The sequence below is a fragment of the Cupressus sempervirens genome, chromosome 1 (assembly GCF_028749045.1).
Source record: "Cupressus sempervirens isolate cs-2001-9-10 chromosome 1, ASM2874904v1, whole genome shotgun sequence".
Classification (NCBI taxonomy): Eukaryota; Viridiplantae; Streptophyta; class Pinopsida; order Cupressales; family Cupressaceae; genus Cupressus; species Cupressus sempervirens.
The window spans coordinates 320,559,007-320,577,016 of record NC_143118.1 but is presented as its reverse complement, the minus strand read 5'-3'; positions in this window follow the sequence as shown (position 1 = coordinate 320,577,016).

The following is an 18,010-nucleotide window of genomic DNA, read 5'->3' as shown; positions in this document are numbered from 1 at the left end:
TTAGACTCATCTACCAAGCAAAGAGCTAAATCCTATTGGGAGAGTCCATTCATTTGGCTCATATTTCCAATTGGGGTTTCCTCTTTAGTCTCTCATTTATGTTATGGTATTTTAGTTTGTAAATGCTTTTGATTTCTTAATTTAGTGTTTCTAACATACTAATATAGCATATACATTTTGGCACGCGCGGTGGGACCCCACTATGGGTCATTCATTCATCCATTTCACCCTATGTTTTGTTCTTATAAACTAACCATCTAATGTTTGTTGTTGTTTGAGTGGGTTGTAGGGTGTTTTGCTTATTTTTGCACGTTAAGGAACACACTTAGGAAGAAGACGTACCCTCTAAAAATTCAAAAAAAACTAAAAAAATAAAAAATTTTGGAAAAAATCTACGCATTTTTTTTTTCACATAGTGTCATCTCCGCAGATTGGCACATGTGCTTGCGAACTGTCGTCTTCGCTAGCTACTTTGTCGTCTGCGCAACCAAACCAACGTCTCTGCCAACTACTTTGTCATCTCTGCATCCTTAATCTGTCATCTCCGTAGATCAATGCCTTTGCCAGCTTCTTTGTCACCTCTACCGTCGCCTCTCCTGTTTTGTCGTCTTCGTCGCCGCCTCTCCTATTCTGTCGTCTTCGCTGCCGCCAACCCCAACTGTCGTCTCCGCAAATCAGTGTCTCCACAAATAAACATCTATGCTTGTCTCCTATTTTCTGCACTGCAAAATTGACCTGTCGTCTCCGCTTCTTTCTCTGTTGTCTCTGCAGATTGGCATCTCCGCAGATCAGCATCTCTGAATTTTTGTGTCTCCGCCTATTGAACTATTGTCTCTGCCTGTTTATGTTGCATTTTTGTTTTAAAATCTTTATTTCTGCACTTTTGGTGGTTCCATAGGGTAGAGGTTATTTTAAGCATTTTTATGCATAGGAAAAAGAACAAAAAAAGTTAAATTTTTTTTCCCATAGTTAAACTTTCATTTTAGAAGATTTTGGGTGACTAATCAATTTTCTTTTTTGTCTTATTGCAGGTTGGAGCAACAAACTTAATCATGTTTTTTAAGTTTTTCGTGAAATGAATTTGAATGGTTAAACACATCTTTCTTTGAATGTATGTTGTTTAAAACACACTCTTGAATGCCATCGATAAAAATCAATTTTCCTTGAATGTATGATTAAAACAACAAATCTAATCTTGAATGCAAAAGATCAACTAACCATTGCAATATCTCACACTTCAATTTTTGGTGCATTAAAAAGAACAAACAAATCTCTATTTTGCATGCAACTTGGGCAAAGTTAATTTTTGAACACTTAAAAATTTTGTTAAGTTAAAAACAAATCAACAAAAATCAAATTTAGTAGTTTCTTCATTGGACTCACCCTCTTTAATCACCCATCAATTTAACCATTGGTTGCAATCTCAGCGCCATCTATGGGGATGGGTCCACCTAAGAGAGTGTTAAGTGTTCCATAATCAGATTCTACTTAATTTTCTTTTTGAGGGTTTGTCTTCAATTTATAAAATTTCTTCAATGTCCAAAAATCTAAATTAAATCGATCACACTTCAAGTTTGGATTTTAAAATTGAACAACTATTGACATGGAGGGCCTTCGGGCGTGCGCTTGAAAATGAGTTTTACACATCTTGCTTTTTGGGCTTAAAACAAAATCACACCAACTCTTGAATGCCTTAAAGAAAATTAATCGATACTTGACATGGAGGGCCTCTGGGCGCATGGGTTTACTTTCTTGTTTACCCTAACTCTTCTTCTTGTTCGCATTCTTCGATCAATTTTTCTTTGTTGGCGCATTTCAAAGTTGGAATTGAACATTGTCTCTTAAACATGAGTGCTTGCAAAGTCTAGATCAACACACATAAGACTCAGTTGGTAAAAGAACAAGCGTGTTTTTTAGCCCAAGGTCATCCAAGTCTTCTCTCCCCTTATCGTCTTTCGAGGCCATCTTGGGTGCATAAAATTAGGATCCAAAACCTTGTTTCTCTTTTTAGGAGGCCTGCTTGGGGATTTTATCACCCCTTGGGATGACCTCAACTCCAACGTTCTGGTGGAGTATAAAAATTGGGAGGTGAATCCAAAGACACCTCTCTTGGAATCAAGATTTTGTCACTCGGGCTAAGCCTCAAAGAACTTTATACCCTTGAGAAGTGAAAGAGGAGAAGTGGGTTACTGCTCCTCTCGGCTGTGTGACATCTTTTTGGTTTCATCTACAGATTTGGACCTCACACACCTTGGGTATATTGAGGACTCTCTAGCTAAACCAATTGTCAACCTTGTAGACAACCATCTAGGATGTTAATGTGTTTGAAGTGACTGATCAAAATATTTGTAAAACATACACACTCCTTAGCGCAAGTATCACATTATGAGAATCACAGACTTCTATCTGGTTGTTCCTATCTATTGCTTGATTTTTTATTTTGTTGAATGAATATTTTCCAAACTTGGTCAATCCTAGCTTAGGGCACACTTACCGTAGTCACTGCCTGTTCCAGAAGTTGAACGAGTTCAAGCAAAACAATCGAGATCTTTCAAAGCTAAGAAGATTCAAGAATTGATGTCAGAACAACCCAAACCCAAACATAAGTTTCATAAAGTTAAACTCAAACCATCTCAGGAATACCAAGAACTTTCAGCCAAGAGAAAGGAACTAACACCAAGCCCTCGAATTGCCAAACTCCACAAAACAGAGGACAAAGCTGCTGACGAAGCCCTTCAAGATGCCTAGTTAGATCGCACCATCCAACTTAACCAACATCCAGGAGTTAACAATGCTTATGCCTTACCAACTAGGCATGACTTCTATGATTAGACCCCCTTGTTTCTCCACATCTTCTTGCATGAGCTTCACTTTAGAGTCATATTTGTAAGAAATCTAGCCATCTTTAGTCTTCCCCTTAAGCATTTTAGCTCATCCATCCCATTTAGAACCAAACCATCTAGCCAGCAATCCAAAAACTTCACATCCAAGCCTTCAAAATTGTTGTCACTTTGCCAAAAGTTTGCCATTCCTAACATCTTCCAAATCCATCAATCTCACCAAGGTTATCCCTTTGACAGAGCTTTGTCTAGGGTAATCTAGCTTTGTCACTTGTCATCCCTCATCACCTTGAGCTAAAGGTTGGGATCCACAAGTGGTCAATCTCGTGTTCTTCCTAAAGGATCATCAGTCTATCCTTAAGTTGACACAATCACCACCAAACTTGCACATAGGAAAGCAGACCTTTCGTGCTTTGGCAACATATCTTTGAAGTTAGCATCCCCAACCCAATCCTCCTTAGGTTTTTTCATATAGCTTTGCCTCAACCTAGGAGATCATTTGCATAGAAAAGCCTTCCCCTTTTGCATCCATCAACATTGTTGCATCTCGTCCCTAGGAAACATTCTGCATTTTTCATGCCACCTGTCACTCGCTTAGGCAAGAAGAAGAAGAAAACAATAGAGCCCTATCATTTGGATCCAACAGCATCGCTCCCTTTGAGCACTCAACCATCCTTCAACCCAGAGAATGCTATACCATCACCTACTGACATTGAAGCCTTCATGAACCAACTAGGAAATGCAGTATTGGTGAACGCCATTATAGACAAAAATAAGGAAACAATCATGGCTAACTTTTGAAGGGACAACATTGGAGCCTTCGACTTTGGAAGACATCCTCCCCTATCAAAGCCATCTCACCCATTTTTTGGACAACTCCCACCACCCATAGGCTCTTATGATTTGAATTATCTTCAATATGTGCCAAAAGAAGAGCCTCAACCTACCCCATATGATCCAACAGACCCAAACATACTGGCCTCCACTCAAGTTGAAATCTCCCTCCCACAAGCCAATCCAGCCACCACCACTCCACCATTGGTCCATACCACTCCATCCCAAACCCCCTTTTCCCAAAACACCTCACCATTCACTCCCTTCACTATTGTTGCTGCTGCTCCCCAACCCAGCCTTCCAAATCCACCCATATCCCAAATTAGTGCTAGTATCTTTGGTCAACCTCAGCAATACACAATCAGAATGCCACCCATGGGGCCAAGTAACCAACCCTTCATCACCCCTAGCTTGTTTACCTCAGCTCAGAACACAATTCTATCATTTTTACTATGTCCTTGGAGCTCAGTGCCATCAGCCATAAATCCACAAGCTACTACCCTCACTCCACAAAGCTATCAAATCCCACAAGCTACTACCAATGTTCTGCCAAGCTCTCAAGTGACCCAAGCTCCTGTCACCACTTTACCAAGCTTTCAAATCTAGCCACCAAGCTATCAAACCCCATCAGTTCCATTCCCAAGCTTTCAATTCCAACCACCTCCACCACCAACCAATCCATTACCTCCTATTACCAACTATTTTTCTATGCCACTTCTAGGAGGAAATCCACCACCACCAACCACCAATTACTTGGCCTCTTTTGCCATGCAAACACCTTCCCAAATGGGGGCACAACCCACATATATTGGTCAAACTCCTCAAATCCAAAGTCAAGTTCCACAAGCTCCCCGATCCTTTCCCCAAGCTTCACAACCATCTTATACCTTAACTCCACAAAGCAATCCATTTATCCCATAGCCAGCCTATGTTCCTCAATCCCAACCTCAAATCTAATATTAGCAACAAGCCTCGCAACACATGCAACAATATGTGCCACCTCCACCTCAGCAACCCATCGTCCACCATTCAGTTGCCCAAGCCATGTACAATCCCTACCAGCCCATACCTCAAAGCCATCCATACTCCATTGCCCCATCTAGCACATACCTACCTCAGGACACTCCTACATTGGGGGCACCCCAGCCATCACCCATTAATTCAGAATGGGAAGCCATGAAAACAACTTTGAAGAACATCTAAGAGGGAAATGATCCAAAAACCTTCAAGTTTGAGAATGTGTGTCGTTACCCATTTGATAGAGCCATTACCATGAATCCATTTCCCAAGCATTTTGAGACACCCAAATTTGACAAATTTAGAGGAAAAGGAGACCCTGTCACACATATCAAAGAATTTTACATGCACTGCCAAGAAGTGGCATACGATGATGTCTTCCTCTTGCATGTCTTTCCCAAAAGCTTGGCCGGACCATCTCTTGAATGGTTTTATAGAATCCCATATGGCACGATTAAAAACTTTGTTGAATTGTCTGAGGCATTTGTAGCCCAATATGCCCATCTTGTTGAAACCGAGCTATTAGTAGTTGATCTTGTCCACACCAAGCAAAAAGGTGGAGAAAGCCTTCTCGAATATCTGCAAAGATGTCAAACCCTTACCACCCACATATCTTGCAGCTTGCTAGAGCGCCATTTGGTGAAAATGTTTATTGATAATGCCCATCCGAGCTTGGCTCACCACATGACCATGAACTGTTTGTAGACCTACAAAGATATCAAAGAGAAAGGAATGATCCTTGAGTAAGGACTCATTAAAGATGGTGTTGTCAAGATTTACAAGGAAGCCAACCAAAATCAATCACATTCCAATGACAAGTCTAGGTATTGGAACAAAAACAAGCATGTTGCAACAAATGGCGTCACTGACACCAGACATGTGAATATTGTTGCTCCTTCTCAAAACCAATCCAACCCACCATATCAAGCAAACAATCAGCAAGCTATCAACTACCAACAACAGAATAACCAAAGCTATCAAAACCACAATCCAAGACCCAACTTTCAAGGGTCTAGCAATCAAGCTAATGCCATCAATGTAGTTGTAGGACAAAAGCCCAGATTCCAACTTGCACCTAGAAACTATACACCCCTTGGTGAACCTTTGGATGTCATTTTTGAGAAATTAATCAAGGAAAACCTCATCAAATTTCCTCCTACCCAGCAAATTGACCCAAACCAATCCAAAGCTGCATGGTAAAAGATAATGAGTACTGCAAATTTCATAAGGTAAAAGGTCACACTACCCTCAGATGCATGAAACTGAAAGATTATGTGCAAGACCTCATTGATCGAAAAGAAATCACTGTTGGCGCCCAAACCTCTCCCAATGTAGGCTTACAGATCTATCAAAATGCTTTTCCTCCTCACAACAACCAAAATCCTGGAAAAGCACCCATCCAAGCCAACAACAACAACACCAACAACTGCCAGCCAAACCAACAGCATGGGAAGAACAATGAACACACTTCATCCTATATAGACTATGGTAGCCTCATAGGTTGTATATCCAAGAAAGAGCCTTCTATCAATGTTATCAATATCCAAGGACCAAATAATGAGTGTGCAGTCACCACTCAAAGAGCACGATTTAACATCGCAGGCCCACCAATTTCACCAGCACCATCAGCTCCATCAAAAAGCCAGTACAATATCTTGGAACACCTTGGGAACATGCCAGCCCAAATCTCCATTTTAGACCTTCTTTACACCAATCCTATGTACAAGAACATCCTTGACAGTGCTCTTATAGAATCTCGTGTCCCTTTAGATATCAACGCTATTGATTTTTGTAATCTTGTTGGACACCTATCCTCCTCATGTGCTCTATCATTCAAACCCACCGACATACCTTTGGTCGAGCCAGATCACACCCTTCCGCTTCGCATAGCCATCATGGTATTCAATTTTTTCATGAAAAGAGTAATGATAGATAATGGACCAGCCTTGAATATTTGCACCCTAAAATTCATAAAATAAGCTGGGTATACTGAGGCAGATATCATCAGTGAGGTTATCACCATCAAAGCTTATGACAACTTAGAAAGAACTAGAGAAGGAACTATTTTGCTACTAGTCAAGGTTGGGCCAGTCATCCAAGAGACACTCTACCATGTTATTGATCTAAACCTACCATTTAACATCCTCCTCAGTTGCCCATGGATTCATGCCATGAAAGCCATTCCATCCACTTACCATCAGTGCATCAAATTTCCGCATCAAGGCACTAAGGTAACCATCCATGCTGATCCAAAACCCTTTGCTTACTGCAATGCAGTTGAAGCTTCATATACAAACCATTTCCCTAGAATTGATATCGACACATCCATCTCTAGCTCATCCCACGCTTGTAATGACCCAAAAACCATCCTCGCCTCCACCCTGTTGATCGTGAAGATCAATAACAAAGGTTGTGGAGAGTATAGTCTGTCAGATGCATTTGTTGTCGAGGCACTCCCACTTGATCCACATGCCCATGGACGACTGACATATCACAAAGCTAAGGAGATTCCACCTCCTTGATACAAACAGTTTGGCCCAACAACCTTTGTATCCTTGAAAATACCTCTTCATGAGGAGCTCACTCCAGATATCAACAATTGGTTACATAAGGATGCACCTCAAAGAAATAAAGCACGCCTTAATCACTTCAGCCAGAAGTATCGCCAAGAAAATAAGCTCATCACTGACAAATGGAACTATTAAGGTGGTGGTCTAGGACTAGAAGAAAGAGGCATGCAGTGCCCCATCGATGCATACAGTTGGGAATCGAAGTCAGGTCTTGGGTTTGGCATACCCACGACTGGGGGCACCAATACAGACGGTCACACTTTTTTGAACATTCACCGTGACCTTGTCAAAATTGAAGACATTCCTGAGGAAGTTGAAAAGAGAGCCTACGACGATATCCTAGACCACCCTCAAAGACTCTGTTCTCCAAGAACTATCCATCCACCTCATTGACCTACCACTCGCCCATCCACAACTCATAGATTGGGACCAACCAAGCATCATACACATTGATGGGTTCACATCAGAGGAAGCACTTCTAAGATTCATGGGAGCCAAAATTCCTCATAAGCAAACAAAGCCAGATTTTGCCTATATCTACAAGCTAGATCCCAAGGGGTATTTTGGACAAAATCCCCAACCTAGTTCTGATACACCCAAAACTGGAACTAAGGTGAATCCGAGACTAGCTAAGGCAGTGAAGAGAACCCCTCAGCAAGAACATCCAGAGCCACAAGCAGAACATGAGGATTTAGCATTACCTCCTCAAGATAATCGACCAAAGGTGTCTTCTATTCTAATTGAGGATACTAGAGAAGTCAACATCAGTTCTTCAGAGATCCCTAGACTTGTTCACATTGCTACATCCCTATCACAAGACCAAGATGACCTCCTCTTTGAGGTCCTAAGGGAGAACATTGGCCAATTTGCATGGTCATATCAGGACATGCCAAGACTTGATCCAAAGCTTGTAGTTCATCATCTTGCAGTCGATCCAAAGATCAAGCCCATCAGACAAAAGCTTAGAAAAATGCACCCCAAGGTGGCATTACTGGTCAAAGCTGAATTAGAAAGAATGTTAGCTACTAAGGTAATCTGACCTATCAACTACTCAGAGTGGATCTCCAACATGGTCCCCGTCACTAAACCTTTCAGTGACATCAGAATCTGCACTGATTTCAGAGATCTTAACAAAGCTTGTCCAAAAGATGATTTTCCTTTGCCCAACATAGATATGATTGTAGATCTTACAGCTAGACATGAAATTTTGTCCCTCATGGATGGATTTTTTGGGTATAATCAAATCAAGATTGCAGAAGAGGATTAGCATAAGACAACATTCACTACCCCTTGGAGAACCTTTTGCTACAACTTGATGCCTTTTGGCCTAAAGAATGCTGGGGCTACCTATCAAAGAGCTATGATAGCCATTTTCCATGATCTTATCCATAGCATTTTGGAGGATTATGTGGATGATATCTTGGTCAAGTCTCATACCTTCATGGATCATCTTGCTGACCTGGAGAAAGTCTTTGATAGGTTGGCCAAATATCATCTCATGCTGAATCCCAAGAAATGTGTTTTTGGGGTCACATCTGGCAAGCTTCTAGGCTTTATAGTTTCTAAACGAGTTATAAAGATCGACCCCAAGAAGGTCAAGGCAATCTTAGACATGCCTCCTCCCCAGACACTACAACAGCTTTGCTCTCTTCAGGGAAAGCTTCAATCCGTTTGACAATTCATCTCCCAGATTGCAGATAAGTGTACACCATTTTCACATTTACTGAAGAAGGATGAGAACTTCAAGTGGGATCCTTTATGTCAACGTAGCTTCGATCAGCTCAAGCAGTATCTCACTAATCCCCCTATCTTGGTTCCACCAGTTCCTAGTCGTCCCTTGATTTTGTATATATCAGCAACGCCTACTGCTCTAGGGGCACTTTTAGCACAACTTGATGACTATGGCAGAGAAAGAGCCATCTACTACATCAGTAGAACCCTAGTTGGTTATGAACTCAATTATACTCCTACGGAAAAAGCTTGTTTGGTAGTTGTTTTCTCAACTCAGAAGCTTTGCCACTACATGCTAAGTCATACCATCCAACTAGTCTCGAAGATTGACCCTCTCAAGTATATGCTCTCTAGAACAACACTTACAGGCCGTTTGGCCAAATGGGTTATGCTCCTTAGCGAATTTGACATCCAGTATGTGGACAAAAAGGCAATCAAAGGGCAAGCTATAACAGATCACCTAGCTGATGCACCTCTAATAGATGCATATCCTTTGATCACAGAATTTCCAAATGAGCATATCTATGTAATTGAAGAACAACCCCCATGGAAACTCTATTTTGATGGCTCATACATATCTCATGGATCAGGGGCAGGAATATTGTTGGTCACACCTCAAGGAGATTATATTCCAAAAGCCTTCAAGCTACAATTCCCTAGCACCAACAATATAGCTGAATATGAGGCTCTCATAGAAGGATTAAAGATAGCTACAAAATGGAACATTGCTAAGTTACAAATCTTTGGTGATTCTTAGCTCATCATCAAGCAAGCCCTAAATGAATATCAAACCAAAGATGAAAAGCTATTACCCTACAAAGAGCTAGTTGATCAGCTAACCCAACATTTTACAAAGCTTCAGTTTACACAAGTGCCTCGAATATAGAACAAAGTAGCAGATGCTATGGCTACTATCGGCTCGCTCTTGGAAATTCTCCAAGTAGCTACACAGTATGAGTTTTTAGTCGAGCAGCTCCTCACACTCGCCTATGCGAATGAGGATTCAAACCATGTTTGAATCTTGGTTGGTCCCCAATCCCCTTGGTACCATGAGATTCACGCTTACCTTAATGATGGTATCATATCCCCTCACGTCACATGTACCCAACACCAAAACCTCATCCAAAAATCATCTCGCTATGTTATCATAGCCAATACCCTATATCGTCAGGGTTATCATGATACTCTCTCTCGATGTTTAGACCAAAACAAGGCCGTGATGGTGTTAAAAGAAGTACACTCTAAACTTTGCGGTGCCCACACGAGTGGTATTGTCCTAGCGCGAAAAATCCTTAGAGCAGGCTACTATTGGCCTACCTTTGAAGAAGACTCCTGTGACTTTGTCAAAAAGTGTCTCCCATGTCAACAGCATGCAAATCTTGTGCACGCTCTAGCATAGGATGTACAACCTATTGCACCACCTTGGCCTTTTGCTTGTTGGAGCCTTGATCTAGTTGGAACTATCACACCCCTCTCATCTGATGGACATAAATGGATAATAACAGCTACAGACTATTTCACTAAATGGGTGGAAGTAGTCCCCCTAGTCTCAGCTACAGGAGTTCAGGTCTCCAAGTTCATCTTGTACCACATTGTTTGCCGCTTCGGCATCCTATCCACCATCTTCACCAACCACGGAGGTAACTTTGAAAATCTCAACATGGAAGAATTATGCACTTCCCTCCGCATCCATCATTGCTTTTCTAGCCCATATTTCCCACAAGGTAACGGCTAGGCAGAGGCAACTAACGAAACCCTCCTCAAAATCCTAAAGAAAGTTGTCAATGATTCCGGCCATGATTGGCACCTACAAATAAATCTAGCCCCTTGGGCCTATCGAACCTCCTTTCATACATCCACAGGCACAACTCTATACTCCCTAGTCTATGGTGTCAAAGCGGTACTACCTACAGAGGTTGAACTTCCCTCCTTGCGCATATCTTTGCAAGGGAAAATATCAGATGAAGAATATAGAGTAGCTCAGCTCACCCAGCTAGATCTCTTAGAAGAGAAGCGACAACAAGCCTATGATCATCTCACAGTCGATCAAAGTCATCTCAAAAAGAATTTCAACAAGAAGGTGCTTCCACGACACTTTCAGCCAGGTGACATGGTCCTCAAAGAAAACATGAAAGTCCAAGTAGATCGAGAAAAGAAAGGCAAGTTTGAACCTACCTAGCTTGGTCCTTATGTTGTCACTGCATCCTTTGGCTCTAGAGCCTATTAGCTATCTACACCAGAAGGAGAACTCTTGAATGATCCTACTAACATCATTCATCTCAAGAAGTTCTATGCTTGAAGATCCTTGGTATACCCAGCTTTTGAAAAATACAAAGAAAAAATAGTAAAGAGAAATAAGCGTCCAATGGTGAAAACTTGGAAATTCAAGTGCCTTGGATAGGTACCTTGGTGAAAACTTGGTAATTTAGGCACCTTGTGTACTAAGACTAATCCATTATCTATCACTATCCTATCCTTCATCCATTCACCCACCATCCCATAAAACACCTGCTTGTTCCCTTGGTGTTCCAACCAAATATCCAAAATCTAATGGAGCTTGTAAATACCTCCTGTACAGCTTGTTAATCTTGTACCTCAACTTGTAAATCTTGTACCAAAGCTTGTAAATTTCGTACCAAAACTTGTAAATCTTGTATCCCCCCTTGTAGCATAGCTTTTATATCTGAATCTTGTCCAAAGCTTGTACCATATTCCAGCTTGTATTATATACCAAAGCTTGTATCCTAGTTTGTATCCTATCACATGCACAGAAAGAATCCCATTTTCACTTAAGCTTTTCGTAAACCATCTACCTATCTGCCTATCACCTATTGCAAACATCCCACCCTTCACAAAAATTTCCATCTCACAAAACCCAAACATGAACAACCTTGTACATTTGTACCATATCTTGGTCTGTCAGCTTGTACATCCTCTTTAGCTTAGTACCATTGTATCTATCCGACTTTTGTGTTAGTTCCTCCTTGATTAGCATCTTGCACACATCGCACAACCCTTGGTTAGCTATTCCAATGCATCCTTTAGCTAGATCTCCTATCACCAAAGTGTTATCCTTCTTAGTTCAACTTGTCAGATGCATCACTCATCCAGATCCATCAGCTTAGGTGTTGTCTGATAGATCCTTGCAGGATATAGCTTTCCTCATGTTTGATCTTGGTCTGTTAGTACCTCATCCCATCCATCTTGTTGGCAAATTGTTCTCTTTTGGATTTTCGCTTTCTTTTGTTTTGGACTCTTCCCTTTTGGGTCTTGAAGTATCTTTTCCAAGCAATCTTTTTGTTCCCTCCTCAAGGTTGCCATGATCTTCCATATCATGGTATGCTGCGAATAGGGCAATCTGAGCATAAGGTCTTGATCAGGTCTTTGTTTGTTTTTCTTTTCTGCTAGTGGGTTACCTAGTGTCGGTTCCATGCGGCTTCCTTTGGGTTTCATGTGTGCTACTAGGGCAATCCTTGCGTGTTTTTTTTGAGTCAGTTCATCAGTCCTTTGGACATTTGGTGAAAAGGCCTTGATGTTCTTGGTAACCTTGGCAATTAACCAACAGTCCTATAGCAAATCTAGTGCTCAACTACATGGTGGTACTTCTTTTTGAAGTATCCCCCTGCTCAAAAGGCTTTAATGGATTCCCTTCATCTCCATTATCCCCAATCCATATCTAACACCTATCCCAGCTTATGCATTAGTATCTCTTCGAATCAATCTTCACTTTTAGCTTTAGGGATCCATAATCCTAGTCTTAGGGATCCACCAATCCAATCAATCCACCAAGCCTCATCTTTCGAGATCCACCATCCTAGTCCTAGGGATCTCTGAAAACCCATCTTCCGCCAATCTGACTCTTTGAAATCCTGTTGCATCAGCTTTATAATCCCCTCATCCATCTCCCTATACTGAATTCCTTTTTATAGTGCTCTACTCCTTCATCCTCCCCCCAATCCTGAAAGTCTTAAGCTTGCTTCCTCTTGTGCCTCTGATTCTCCCTTTATCATTCTCCCATAGTGAGAGTTTGAGCTAACTAAACCTCTTCTCTTAAGCCAATCTGAGTCTCCTTGCTCATCTCAAATTCTTGTACTTCTCAAGAAGCCGTCGAGCCTCATTTTCTTTCCCTGCCATCTTCTTGAGGGGGCATCTCTAAGTCTAGTCTCTCCTCTTTTTATTCGAGACTAGGGCAAGCTTGTTGCTAAAACATCTTCCTCATGTCGTCTCCATTCAAACTTTTTTGAAATAGTGTTGTCTCAACACTATGTCAAAGAGGGGCAAAATGTAGACACCTAAATTTAACTACAACGCTTTGGCAATCTAATTTAGCCATCTCTAAAGGCATCATTAATTAAATTCCTATTTAATTAATCCTTTGCCATCCCCTAGCTGATTAATTTAATTAATCATCTATAGTCCTAATTGATAAATCAAATAACCTATTATTTATCAATTAAATCCTATTCTTCTATCTAATTCCAAAAATTCCATTTATTAAATAAATCTATTTGATAAATAAAGCCCTCAAATCTAATAACCCCTAAACTATCCTAAACCCCCTTTTTAGCTTAATCCACCCCATCCACCCATACTAACCTAGCTTAGCCACTAACTCACCCACCCTCATGAATGCCATCCACTTGCAAATCTCTAACATCCCTAATCTAATCCTAAACACAAGACTAATCCAACCTCTAATGTTGTCACATTCCCTAAGTGAGCTTAAGACTTTCCTAAGCCAAGGAAAGTCAACAATCTCAACTCCCTCCAAAATATCCCAACCACCCAACAATGAATGCTCTTACAAAGGCAATAAAGACTCTTACAAGATCTTACAAGCCATAATGAAGGGTCTTTATGAAGATATTATCCCTTGAGCCTCCTTTGTTGACTCATCCTTGCCCTTTCCTCCACCCACTCACCTTGTGACATGTGTCACTCTCTGATTGGTGCTAAACAAGCACAATCCATGTGCTCCCCTTTGAGTGCATCCTAGCCCTCCTTAAGCTTTCATCTCTCCTTGCATCTTAACCCTCCACCCCTCAAGCCCTTAGCCTATAAATTGAATCCCCTCCCAAGCCATTTCATCACAACCTTTAAGCCAAAGTTATAATGCTAGTTTGAGAACCAAAACCGATCAACCATACCCTTATAATGCCAAATTGAGAGCTCACAAAGCTACCAATTTTCTATTTACTCATCCCCACCATTGAAGCATAGTTTGAGCATCTTGAGCATACATCCCAATCATTAGACTCATCTACCAAGCAAAGAGCTCAATCCTATTGGGAGAGTCCATTCATTTGGCTCATATTTCCAATTGGGGTTTCCTCTTTAGTCTCTCATTTATGTTGTGGTATTTTAGTTTGTAAATGCTTTTGATTTCTTAATTTAGTCTTTCTAACATACTAATATACCATATACACCAGTGACTCTTAGATTCTCTTGCATCTTCCTTCTTCTTATCTCCTTCTTCTTTTATTATTTTAAGTCTTGTAAAGGCTCATGCACCCATTAATTGATTTAAGGAGACCTACTTAGCACCATTTAGAGAGACAATTTGTATATAATTAGATTATTATTATTATTTTTTAGCATGTGTTTGCATTTTAAGAGCTCTCACTCTTAACACAAAAAGAGGAGATGATTTCTTATAAATACATGGATATAATATGTACTCTAAGCTGTTATTTTGATGCAATAATATATGCTATTGGTGATCTCATTCTGAGTGTAGTTATTCTTGCCAGAGTGTGTTATTTTTCTGAATGCATGTTCATGAATAATAATGGAGCCAATGGTTTTATTGTGTTATTTTTATTGTGTGACCTTTTAGTTCTAGTGTTTGCCTCGTGTTAATGAATTTTGTTGATGTACTGAGTTGGAGAAAAGATCACCTATTGTTCTTGCATAGCTTCTTCTCTTGTATGAGTGCACTTTTCATGGCCTTGTGACTTGATGAGAAGTGAAAAATCTTTCGATTATTACCAAATTCCCATCAATGATTGCATCAGTAGAATTGAGGAAGTGCTACTCTTAATTTTATTGGTTTCCTACTCAATCTTTTTGATGATTTAACTTGCAGATGTGTTGTTATTGTGGTTTATGTCGATTAGGAATTTCCCTTTTTAATCTCTCGTTACCTTATCTTTGTTATTTCTTTGCTAACACTTGGATAAAATAAGAATTCATATGGTTACATTGATAAATTGTATTCATCATAAGACATAAAATACTAAAAATATATCTCTTTTGTGGTTATTTTTCAAAACAATAGATCAAACATCTTATCCAAAATTGGTTGGAACCAACAAAGGCCTCCTTGTGAACATACACATTTATCTTCAATTGAATGGATTTCACTAGGTTGCAAGATTGCCCAACACCTTGGAGTTGATCCTATATTAGCTTTTCAAGAGAGGAGTTCAAAAGGATTCTTGTCATTAAGCATCATGCAAAATGACAGCTCAACACTTACCTTGCAATTTACTCCACCTTCCTCAACTTTTCACCTCCCATTCTCTGCGTGAGACTTGAGGTTGACCTCATCACTTGGTGTGCTACCCCATGTGTAGATTGTGTTTAGATTACTTATTTTTGTTATTAGTTTTTAATAAAGTTTTTGTATGGGTCTTATTTAATTAATAAGTAAATGTAGTTAGTTGGTAATGTAATTTATTTAACAAGTTGAATTTGTTAATTAGTTGTAAAAGTATTCAATTGATTTAGTAGTTAGTAAAATTAAAAAACTTAGTTTGAAAAAAATAAAATTAGTTTGAAAGTGCATTAAATTAGTAAATAGATTTAATTTATTTAATTTGTATCAGTCGGTTATAATTAAATTGTTATAGCTCTAAATGACATTAATTATATTCTTATTTTTTATAGGCTCTTCATCAAATACATATATTTTTACTACTAAAAGTTTTATTATTAGATAGAATTTCCCTCTTGATATTAAAATTCAATACTGAATGCAATGAGAATTAATTTCTTATAGAGTTATTAAATGTTTTTAATGTGAGTCATAGTATTAATATATGACCTATTTATCCTCCTATGGGGACAAATTCCATCTATGGGAACATTATTTCTATTTTTCCTCCCAAATAAGTGGAGGGGGTAGATCTATTTAAAAGTGGAGTTGAAAGTAGAAAAGGATAAATAGTATTATTATTTTTAAATAGACTTACTTATAAGTTAATTGAAGATAAATATATTTGAATAATAAAGTTTTAAATTGAAAGATCTCCAATTTAAAAATATAAGTAAAATTAACTTATTACTTTGAATTTAAAAAAGGTCTATTAGATTAAATTTAATTATTAAATTTAAACAATGTTATATTAAAGTGACTATGATTGAATTGAATAAATTAAATTATACTAATGTTACTCATTTAGTTTAAATTTCTTGAATTATATTTTATCAAATTTAAAGTAAACTTTTATTTTTTTATTTTTTTCTATAGAGTTGTTCTTTTTCCTTAAATGTAGTAATTCAAATAGATTCTTAAACCATACAAGATAGTTATTCAATTAAAATATAAATAAGAAGGGTTAGCTAGATATCTTTTGCAATAATCCTCTAGGTGATTGTGTGAACATTATAGTGTGGACTCCACACTAGTAAACTATATGCAAACATTAGACCACATATACATTCAATCTAGACATCCAACTTGTAAAATTTGAACATCCATGATGATAGTAAACATAGTTACAACTCAGTAAATCTTATGTAAATAGTCAACCTTCAAAAAAAATGTTGGTGTGTTTTGCCTTGAATTTCAGGAATAACAGTTTTGATCTTCACAATCTATATCATGTAAGTGTCTATCCATGCTAGGAAACATAATTAATTTCTATATTCTTCTACTAGGGTAAAGGGTATTGTTTCCCTTTTTTCTCATATCCCTGAATCTACTAAAATATCTTTTGAAAAGATTATCTCTATTATCTCCTAACATTATGTAAGATTTACAGACTTTTTAACAAATTGGCCTATCCTTAAACCAATTGATCACACCTTATCTAGGAAATTGTTGTATAAAGTAGAAAAAATATACATACTAGGAGAGCTCCAAATTTGAGTGGATGTACCTTGGATCTTTCTTTGATCTTCATCAGGTTCATCATCAGTTGCTCATACAACCATCCACCTAAATCAAGTGGGGAATTTTCATGAATAATTCAGTACATTGCATGTACTACTCTATAGGGTACACTATTGGGCTTGCTTGAGAAATAAAGTTTGTATGTGATTGACATTGCATCAAATCTCATATCAAGGTCTACTATCTCATTAATGGCTAGTGTTTTTCCTTCTTTCCTTTCTCTTGTTAGCCTTGCAACTTTATCGAGTGTGAATTTTCCTATGGTTACCCTTTCTTTGAATGTCATTAAGTCCTATTACCCTAAGGATAACTCACTTTATAATGTCATAAGGCTTGTCAAGCCATATGTACTTTCAATGTACTCTAGTTAGTGCAAGTCTCACCTACTCTTCCTAAATAAAGTTAGACAAATTAATTATGTATTGTAGTATTATGTTCATCAAGTGTTGCCATTCTTTCTTCTTTATGCCATCCTCCACAAATATTGTGAATGCCTCATAAACCTTGTATGCTCCCAGTTCTGAAATGTTTTCCCTTAGGTAAGAACTAACATCTTCTACTAGTATAACATCTACAAGTAGTGAGGATAGTACCACTACCTAGTTTCCTGCATCTCCCTTTAGTGAGGTAACTACATATTCTAGTTCTGCCAGTTCTTCATTGCTAACAAGCTCTATCTTGTTAATTTTGTCTACCATGATGCTCTATGTGCTTTTCTAAAACTTCTCAACTCTTTTTCCTTTGATCTTACCCTTGCTAGTGTTAGAAAACTTTGTCATGGGAGAAATGGCGCACAATTTATTCACTAGATTTTTTCAAGTTTTGTTCAGCTCAAGAATTCAATTTTTAAAAGTGACTAATCAAACCCCTTTTAACCTATTTATATCCTTTGATGAGCTATC